This window comes from Dipodomys ordii, unplaced genomic scaffold (assembly GCF_000151885.1).
Source record: "Dipodomys ordii isolate 6190 unplaced genomic scaffold, Dord_2.0 Scaffold79, whole genome shotgun sequence".
Lineage (NCBI taxonomy): Eukaryota > Metazoa > Chordata > Mammalia > Rodentia > Heteromyidae > Dipodomys > Dipodomys ordii.
The window spans coordinates 1,990,049-1,999,994 of NW_012267295.1; positions in this window are offsets into that span (position 1 = coordinate 1,990,049).

Consider the following 9,946-nt stretch of genomic DNA (forward strand, 5'->3'; position numbering starts at 1 on the left):
AAAAGCTGGAAGTGGCGCTGTGACTCAAGTGGTAGAGTGCTAGCCTTGAGCTGAAGAGCTGAGGGACAGCGCCCAGGCCCAGAGTTCAGGCCCCATGACTGGACCCCCCCCCCCAAAAAAAGAAATATAAACTTAGAAGTCACTAGCATATAGATAATTATCAAAATAGAGCTTGGTGTAGTGGGAATCCTAGCACTTGGGGAGGCTTTTGAGTTCAAGAAGGGTTTTGAATTCAGAAATTTCAAATTTCAAATTCAGGGTAGAGGGGTGAGGGGAGTTCACTTCAAGGGTTCAGGGGACTGAGAGCAGCTTGCCTGGGGTTTGTGAACAATGGAGTTTGTATCTTAGGCATTATAGGCACAAGTTATGGTTGCTTTGCGGGCACCCGTGGAGAGTGGTGGGGAAGAGAAGGGGTGCAGATGATTAGAATGCTACTGCAGCGCTCCTACTGGGCAGAAGAGACTAGTAGAGCCACCAAGAGCTGGTGGTGGAGATAGGAGCTCTCAAGTCACACCAGCAGTGTAAAGCTGCAAGACCTGCTGGCTGAGGCCACATGGAGGTATTTGAACTGGACAAGCTGAGACAGAAAGATGGGGGTGGGGAGCGAGTAGTTTGACCAAGAAGGTGGAAGAATTTGTCAATGACTCTTAAAAGTAGGGGATAAGAGCCTTTGATCCCAGCTACTCAGGAGGCTGAAATCTGAGGATCACGGTTTGTAGCCACACCAAGCAGACAAACCTGAGAGACTCATCTCCAATGAACCAGCAAAAACTTGGCAGTGGAAGTGTGGCTCAATGGGTAGAGCACCAGCCTTGAGCACAAAAACTAAGAGCATAAGACCGTAAATTCAAGCCCCAGTATTGGCACAAAAATAGAAGAAAAAAAAAAGTAGGATTACAGGTGGCTAACACCTGTATTCTTAGCCCTGCAAAAGTCTGAGGATTGCGGTTTGAAGTCAGCCTGGGTGCTTTTGGATTTTAGCAGAAAGTGGAAATTTTATCATACAGGTGTCAAGGAAGAGAGGGGAAAGGGATTTATGGGTGTTGACAAGTATACTAACAATATGCTTGCCTATTATTGACTAATTTAGTTATTCTGATGAAATGCATTTGCTATCTCAAATAGCATTCTGAGAATTAAATCAGATACAGAAGCATATCTGATACATTTTCATTCCAGCAGCTACCAGTTAAGACTGGGTGGAGATGGAAAAACCTAGCTCAATGGCTAAGGCTGGACTGTGCCTCAGCACCCATAGGCAGGAGGAAGGCACTCAGTGTGGCATTTTCTGAACAAAAGTTAGCGGGCTTCTCCTGTCTTCTCTTCTCCACCCTAGCGTTCTCACACAAATGCAAGATCATAGGCAAAGGCAGAAGAATATAAATTTCTTTTGGAAAATCTGAGCCCTGCCCTGCAGCAGGTGGTCACGGTTAGCACTGAAGCAGACAGCAAGCAGCTAGCAACAACCCTATGGACAAGCAGAATAAAAAGAGCAGATGAACAAAGCTGAGCCCTAAACACAAAGGCAGGACTGCTGACTTTCCTCCTTGTGTAATAGGAAGAGAGGGAGGGAGCGAGGGAGGGAGAGAGAGGAGAGAGAGAGAGAGAAAGAGAAAGAGAAAGGGAGAGGTGGGGGGAGAGGGAGAGGGAAGAGGAAGAGGAGGAAAAAAGAGAAGCAATCAGCAAGTGAGCAAATTAAATTGGTAGGAAAAAAAAAAAAACCAGGAAACCACAATAGTAAATGCTTAGCAGCCAAACACATTTATTAGTCTTTTTTCTTTTTTTTTTTTCCAGGAACCCAAAAATATTTTGTAGTTATAATGTAAGCAACTGAGTTGCACATAATACAATCATATCTTTCCAAAATAAAATAAAAATAAAAAACTAAACAAAAACAAAAATAAGCTGTTTAAAAGCCCAAAAAAACCCTTCAGAAAACTCTTATATGCATTACATCATCTCTCAGTTTTAATGAAATGACGACGACTTAATTCCTTATTACTCAACCTGTCACAATCCAATCAAACACCACCCTTCAGTTTTTTTTGTTTGTTTTTGATATATAGATATTTTTTGAAATCCAGCATGAGAAATACAGTACCTGCTATGGCAAAAAATACACAGAAAATGCAACTTTTCAGCTTATTTGTACATTAGTAGAGTTTAACATTTTATTGTTTTTTTTTAAGTGAACCAGTGATTTTAAGTACCACTATACTAAAAAAAGTAAAATAAGATATAGAAAAGGGGGCCCAGCCTGCCGTGCAAGTGCACCTCTAAAGTGCCTAGTTTCTGTGTCCATGTAAAACCAATAATATGAGGAGCAATTTTCAACATATGGGAGTTTGATTAAACCTATATGTAAAAAAAAAAAAAAGAGAGAATGCCATTTCCTCCCTCTTCTCTCCATAAGTGTCTTCAGACCCCACCATTCACTCTGTACTGCCCATCAGAAGAGAGAAAAGAAAGCCACCAAATAATATTGTAAAAGCTATTTCAAGTATAAGAAAACCAAACACTTATAGGTAACTTGCGGAGAGCATGGTTCTGTGCAGCTATTTAATCCTTCTGATGGGTTTCTGTTGAGTGTTTCAGATGAGAGGGTTTTGCTCTACCTTCTGTTTGTGTGCAAAATTGAAGAGCTGCCTCTGTAAAAATCCAGCCTCCTTCTTAGACCCTTCTCTGCACCTTCTGTTTGAGGGGCAAGGAGAGCCCTGGAGGGAGGAGAGGATGGGAGCCCATATCACAATGGGATAAATGGTTGCCTCTCCTCCTCTGCCACATTCCCAGGTCCTCTCTTGTCCCCAGTTTAGCCTCAGTGACCTCTCACTGAAGGGACTCAATTGTAACTGTTCACCATTTTCCTGATTTGGTAGGATGTATTTCACTATGTAAACATAGTCCCCTAGGATTATGGAACCCAAAGCAGCATTTGTATCTCCTTTGAAAGGGAGAAAAAGAAAATAGTCCAGAAACCTCTCCTCAGGTTGCTTTTGTCGGTTTTTGGTTACGCAAAACAGGGGTGAGGCGGGGTGGGCACAGAATGAGAAGTTGGAAGCGAATAGTGGAGAGTGAGGAGTGGGTGCTCTTGAGCTGTTGTATCTGCTTTTTTTTTTCCTTTTTCCCTCCCAGAAGTATTTTTTTTTCCCCATGTTTTTTAAAACCTGTTAGAAATGTTCCTGCACCTTAAGTCATGCTGAAATTAAGGCCAAGGGTGCAGAAGCTTGTGCACGTGTCTGTGAGCACACTCGTGGTGCGTGCACCATGTTGATGTCTTGTGTGAGACCACTGCGTCGTACACTTTGGTCACTGGTGTGTGCAAAGGGGGTAGTGGGGAGCGACCCGGGAAGGGGGCGCAGAGATCAGCAAAGCCCTTTGGGAGCATCAGAGAGGGACACAGAACCCACGAGGGATCCAGAGTAGGAGACGGACAGGAGAAGGGCCTCCAGACAAACAAGAGAAATCCAAGTTGACAGTGCCCGAGTGTGAGGAGGTGGGGGGATAACATGCATCACTTACAATCAAGCTTCTTCCATCAAAGGAAGTCGTCACTACACAAGATCAGGGAGCGCACACTAAAAGGGCTTCTTGACAGATAGGACTTAGCTTAGAGTGGGACACAACGGGGTGTTTTGTGAGGAAGCTATTCAACAAGCTGTGTTCTGGCCCTACCTCTTGGCAGCCCAAACCTTAGGTGGGCAAGAGCGGAGAGCCTCCTCCAAGCAGCATGCATTACATGTGTTTCCCTCCAGCAAGCAGCGTTAGGAGGAAGGAGGATCTGAGGGTACACCATTTGGGGCTGTTTGCATGTTTCCTTAGATGAGTTTATTTCTAGTAAGAAATCAATACATTGCCAGAGCATCGGAAGGTGACGAAGCCACAGTGCAAACTCAAATGCCAGGGACTAAATCCCATTGTGGACTACAGAACAATCCTCTGTGTGGATGTATGTATGTGCAAGAAAGATGGACAGCCCATAGACTTGAATTCAAACCTTCCAGAGTCCCTGAAGGGGACAGATGGTCAGGAGGAGAGCAACTCAGAACCACACTCCCCCAACCCCCCAACCCCTCCCCAGACTGGATGCTGGAATAGATGGACTGACTCAGGGCAGCACTTAACTACTGGTCTGCTGTCACTGTTTGAGGACAGTCCCATTACAACTGTAAAGCCACTGCTGACCTGCTCTATCCTTTCTCCTAAAACATAAAAAAATTCCTATTGGAAACTTCTGATGGCTTAAAATACAGAACATTGTATTTCAGGGTTACTTTCACAGCGAAGAAAATGTTTTCCAAGTTATCCTGCTATTTACATATTCCTATTTTGTAAAGGGAAACCACTGAAGGCAGAAAGGAGACAAGCTAGAGGGTTTACACTGCAGGGAAAATGTACCTCGAGGTATTGTTTTGTGTTAGACAGTTGAAACATCAGGATTTTTTTTGTCTTTTTTGTTTGTTTGTTTAAAGGCAATCTAACAGATTGGAACCCTGATAAGATCGCGCCTGCACCTCCTGGCCAGGCACGAGGACTGGGATCAAGTCTGTTACTCATTACAGTACTGTGAACATCAACAAAAATTGCTGCATGGAAAACACTGAATACAGGCCAAACCTCTCGCTTACCATACTGTGTTGTGAATAATGCCTAGACCAGAGCAATGCAGGTGCCACAGTTTGTCACAGTCACAATCAACAAAGGAAATGTTAGCACAAAGAGGAGATGTCTGCAGGTTCTGCCTTGTCTCAGACCCCTCTGCTCACCAGCTATGTCCAGCGTCAAAATGCAAGGGGGAAAGGGGTAAGGGGTGAGGACAAATGGGGAAGAGAATGATTTTTCTTCCTCCTAAGAGTACATCCACAGAACAATGATTTCAAAAAGAAAAAAATAAACTTGAAAAGGAGAGGAGGTGTTTTCCAACGGACACATGAAGATGGACTTCCAGGCCAGCAAGCGTGTGGCATGGTTTCCTGAGTTTGCAAGGGTTCTGGATTCAGGAAGGATGAGTACTTTTGTCCAGAGGACACTGGAGCCTTTGGGGCTCCACTGTACCTCTGGGTTAACACTGCACGGCTAGAATCAAGAATCCGGAACCACATGGGTGGATGGGAACTGCAGGCCCCTGGAATTTGCCTGGCCATCAGACCTGCCAGCAAGCGAGCCAGCAGGAGGCCTGGGAGCTCTCTTCTGCCCACCCCTGCTGGCCTTGGCCCATCCCTTCTCAACTCCCCTTCCCCTTGAGGATGTGGGGATTCCATGGACACAGAAACTGGAGAACAAGGGTGCAAAGTCACTTCTTTCTCCACTGCCCTCCCCCCCTTTACAGAATGCATAGTTACAATTCGCCATACAAAATAAAGAAACAATGATGACCACATATGGATCTTTTAAAAAAGAAAAGAAAAAAAAATCCAACAACCTCTTCTTAAATTCAGTATCAAAATTCACATTTGCATAAAAATACATTTCAAGGCCATTAGAGAGGAATGAGAGTGAAGCATTGGAGGCAGCCACCCCTCCTCCCTTTGTCTTCCTGAATGAAGCTGAAGAGAGATTTGCTTTCCTCCTCGTGGAGATCTGAGGAATGGTGCCAATGGCCCTTAGCACTCACTGGATCTTTCTTTAGAAGATAGGGGTGGGAGAAGAGGTGGAATTGTTGAAAACAAACATCAAAAACAAATGATTTCTCTGTTTAGCTCTATTAGTTCTGAAGAAACAAAATGATTTCAGGTTTGTTTTTTTCTTCCTCCAACAGATCAACCTCAACACCTTTTCCTGTGTGTAATACCCTGTTTGTATAACCAGCAACACAACATGACTAGCATTGGGGAAAGAAAGAGCAGCCTTCGCAGGGCCGTGACTGAAAGGTAAGAATGCATGACCCAGAGAGGCTGCGCAAGCCAAAGCCCCAAATGCCTTCTTTACATGCATGAATGGGACACAAATACCACCATATTCCAATTCTCCAGTGCTTACAGAAAAACATAAAATTAAATAGCCACATGCACACACATACATACACAAAGAAAACTAGGGAACGCAGATGGAGCGAGTCAAACTGCACTGGACTAACCTAGCCCTGGCATTCGTGCTTACATACCTTGTTACCTTCCCTCCCATCTCCCAGAATCTCTACTGCACAATGACTGGTGCTAAAACCCCACAGCTGCCCCTGGGGCTGCTAGGAGAAACCCAGACTTCTGGAAGACTTAGGAAACCTTCATTTTGTTTCTACCCAATGGGTGGCCTCTTCCTAAAACAGAAGGTATCTGGACTCACAAAGGCACATTCAGAAGTACTACACTTAAGTGATTCTCGGAAAAAATTAAAAGGGATGGGTGAGTGGTGTTTTAAACACATTTAGTGTATTTTCCCTGGAAATTTCTGGCAAGGAGCTTCACGCTGGAATGCATCACTTGGTGAGAAACCACACTACCTTTACAAGGTAAGTTGCATTTGAAGGGCTCCCAAAGGTTTTGTTTTGCATAAATACCCCCTTGTCATTTTTGGCATGCACACACCCAGCACGGATTGGCCCCCCTGGCTGTCAGGCCAGTGCTCACAGGGAGGCAGCTCCCTCTGCCTCCTGTGGACTCTCTAATGCACACTCTGCCAGGAAGTCAGGGAGGAGGAAACAGCAACAGCAGGAAGGAGGGACTTCTTTTTGAAGAAACCATCCCAACTATTGACACTGGCTAGAAAAGAGCTAACGGTAATTGGAAGTTTATTTCCAAAGCAATGACTCATAATTCAAAAACTAAGTTGAGGCACATAGTGCATTAGGAAACACTATTTCTTCTTTCTTACATTAGAACACACTGGCCTAGGAAGTGTATCTGACTCCTCTCCCATGCCAAGGCAGCACTCTTCCCCAAAGTTTCTTGTGGAAACACACACACACACACACACACACACACACACACCCAGAACACCTAAATACAAAACAAATAAACAAGAACAAAAACCTCCAGAACACAGGTGTATAGCTGATTGAAAAATATAACTATTTAACTTGTGTGAGGCAAAAAATGTCATTTGTCACTTTGCTACTTTTTTTGTGGGGAGAGGGATGTATGGTTAAGAGGAGGTTACAGAGTTTGACAGTTTGGTACTACTAGGGATCTAATTAGTTACCTCACACTCACAAAGGTGCTGAGCTGGGAGAAAGCAGCTGCACCCCCAGCCAGGGTCCCCCTCCCCCATCCTGTAGATGTTCATGTCTTCCTGTTTGGCAGTGGAGGGTGGGGGGAGATGTGGGAAGGTGATACGGGCAATGTAGGGAAGGCTGCTACGCAATAATTACTATTATAATCCTCAGCATTGACAATTCTTTCAAATATACAAAATGTGATATGACAACCTCCTCTGAGCAAATTTAAAGTCAAGAAAAAAAAATACTCTCATTGACAAATGGGAGATCATGTGTGAAAGGGAACCTGCTGATGGCACCACAGGCTGCACAGACTCTGGGATACAGAGGATGCAGCAGGTTTGCTTATAGACTCAGATGATGTCCTTGTCAGCATTCTGGAGAGTTGTGTATTTCTAGAATATATGACACCCCTGTCTTTGTAGACAAGGAACCAAGAGGGTATGGTACGGTATGGGTCAAGGCTCTAGTGGATTCTGAATGGCTACTCAAGTCTACAGAGGGAAATTCACTGTATATACCACAGGCTAGAAGATTCTCAGCTGTACCATCAAGTGTAGCTTTACTTATAGACTCCTAGGAGGAAATCCACCATCACAGAATGAGATTTTTTTTTTTTTGCAGTGACACTAAGAAGTGTTAGTAAACGCACAATGAAATGTGACAAAGCTTGGCAAAAAATGGAAAGTGATTTTTTTTCTCTTTTAACCAGCTAAAAATGTACCTGTACTCCTATTGAAGACCTTATGGATACTTAAAAAAAAGGCAAAGCAATAAACAAGAAAGCTTTATATGCTGAATTTTCACTTTGAGGGTGGGAAACAATGGGACCTTTTCTGTATGAAGACTCAGTCAGGCCCTAATATTAGGAACCAAGAATGCTGACAACAGCCTGCTTATGCTGGGGAGAAAAACAGGATTGACTGACATTCTGTTTATTCAGAACAGATAATAAGAGAAGAGCCAAACACAGAATACAGAAAATAAAATGAAAAAGTATACATCTTCTGAGGTCAAATGGAATCTGGCTATTAACTTCACAAAGCCTGCTCTCTCTGTACCCTCTCACCCCCTACCAAAGAATGAAAGCAGGAGTGAAGAGCTGGGGTTCTTGGTGGTAGAGTGCTTCCTAGCATGGGTTAATCTCCAAACCCCAAAGTTGAGAGTGAATATTTGCAGCAAGTTAATAGCCCATGAACTTTTAGTTTCTGACAGACACACTAAAAAGGGAATTTCCAAATTCTTAGGCAAAAATTTTTTCCCGCTGAGTGTCTTACAGCAGACCTTCAAGCCACAGGGGCTTGGCAGAACCAATTGCTGATATATGCTACATTCATGTCAGAAGAGAACAATTATTAGAACAGAAGCCACAGAAATACAAAAATCTAGCTGGTATACATAAAACTAACTGGCAATAAATGGAGGGAAGGGGCACTGATCAGAGTGGCTTGAAATCTTCTATTTTATGGTACAGGGATTGAACCAGCACTGCTGATTGGTAACCCGACCAAAGTGGAAAATTTCAAGGGTAAGGGACTGAGTATTTGGAGATGTTAGGGGAGCATCTGTTTCTTTACAGCAGTCTTCTGTCACATGGAAATGAGATCACAGCACAGTCTCATTGGCAGCAGAGGTGGTCCTGCCTGATGGAAGGCATTCCCTGCCTTACTTGTGCCTCTTTTCTTTTGGCTACTCAAGAACTGGTGAGAACCCAAGTCTGTGATGTGAATAAGAAACGCCCAGCCACTAGTAATCAAGTGTTGTTGTTGAAATAGAAGAAGCTAGTACACAATGGAAAGCTCACACATCCATGTTGAACATGAGTATTAAATAAATCTATGTAATGAGGGTGGCTCAGCAAGCCTCTGTCCACATGCCAGAATGTGCTAGGAGAAAGGATGCTCCTACTGAATTTTCTAAGTGTAACTAAGTCCCTTAGCTTCTTGGTAGACATAGCTTTTGCCAACGAATACCAAGGAAAGAGAAGAGCTTTCCTCTTCTAGGATACCTGGCAGTCAATCCTGCTCTTAAGGTCACTACCAACCAAAAATGCAAAGCTTCTAGCAAGATGGGACAGGGTAGGGGGTGGACGAAGGAGAACAGGAGCAGAAAAATAGGAACCCTTCCACTGGCCCACCACAAAGAGACTTTTCCCAGGCACTGTAGCTGGGACAAGAAGTCATCACACCCAAGCAGGGACTGGCAACACAGGAAGGAACTTGGCATTCCACATTATCAAGACATAAAAGCATATTTACCTTCCTTGACTTTTATCTACTTATTTTCATCTAGCCTACTGCCTTTGGAGCCCATCCAGGAGGACTCCAGTTTTATGGGCAGCCACGAAGGATGTCTAGGTATATGAATGAAGGCACTCAAGCGGTTTTAGAGAAATCAGGCAGCAATCCCACCCACTCCCTTCACCTGTGGAGTTGGAGTTTCTTTCCCACCAGGGAGCTTAATGTTTGAAAGAAGCTGTGGTTATGTGTGGGAATTCTGACCCCCAGCCCCAGGAGGGAATACAAAAAGAGAATTCAACATCACCAAAACTGAAACACTCCACATCTCTGCCATCCAGGATGGGCATAATTAAGCAGCAGATTTCAAAACAGTTATTAAAACAAGCACAACAGTAGCTGGGAGCTTTAAAAAAAAAAAAGTAAAATCACTTGTTCCTTATTAGATTCTTCTGTTTTCTCCTCCTCCCATTACAAATGGAGGTGAGACAAGACATTCTTCATTAAGAGAACAGTCCAAAATTTTCCTTTAGAAATGCCTACATTTAAAAGTTGTTCC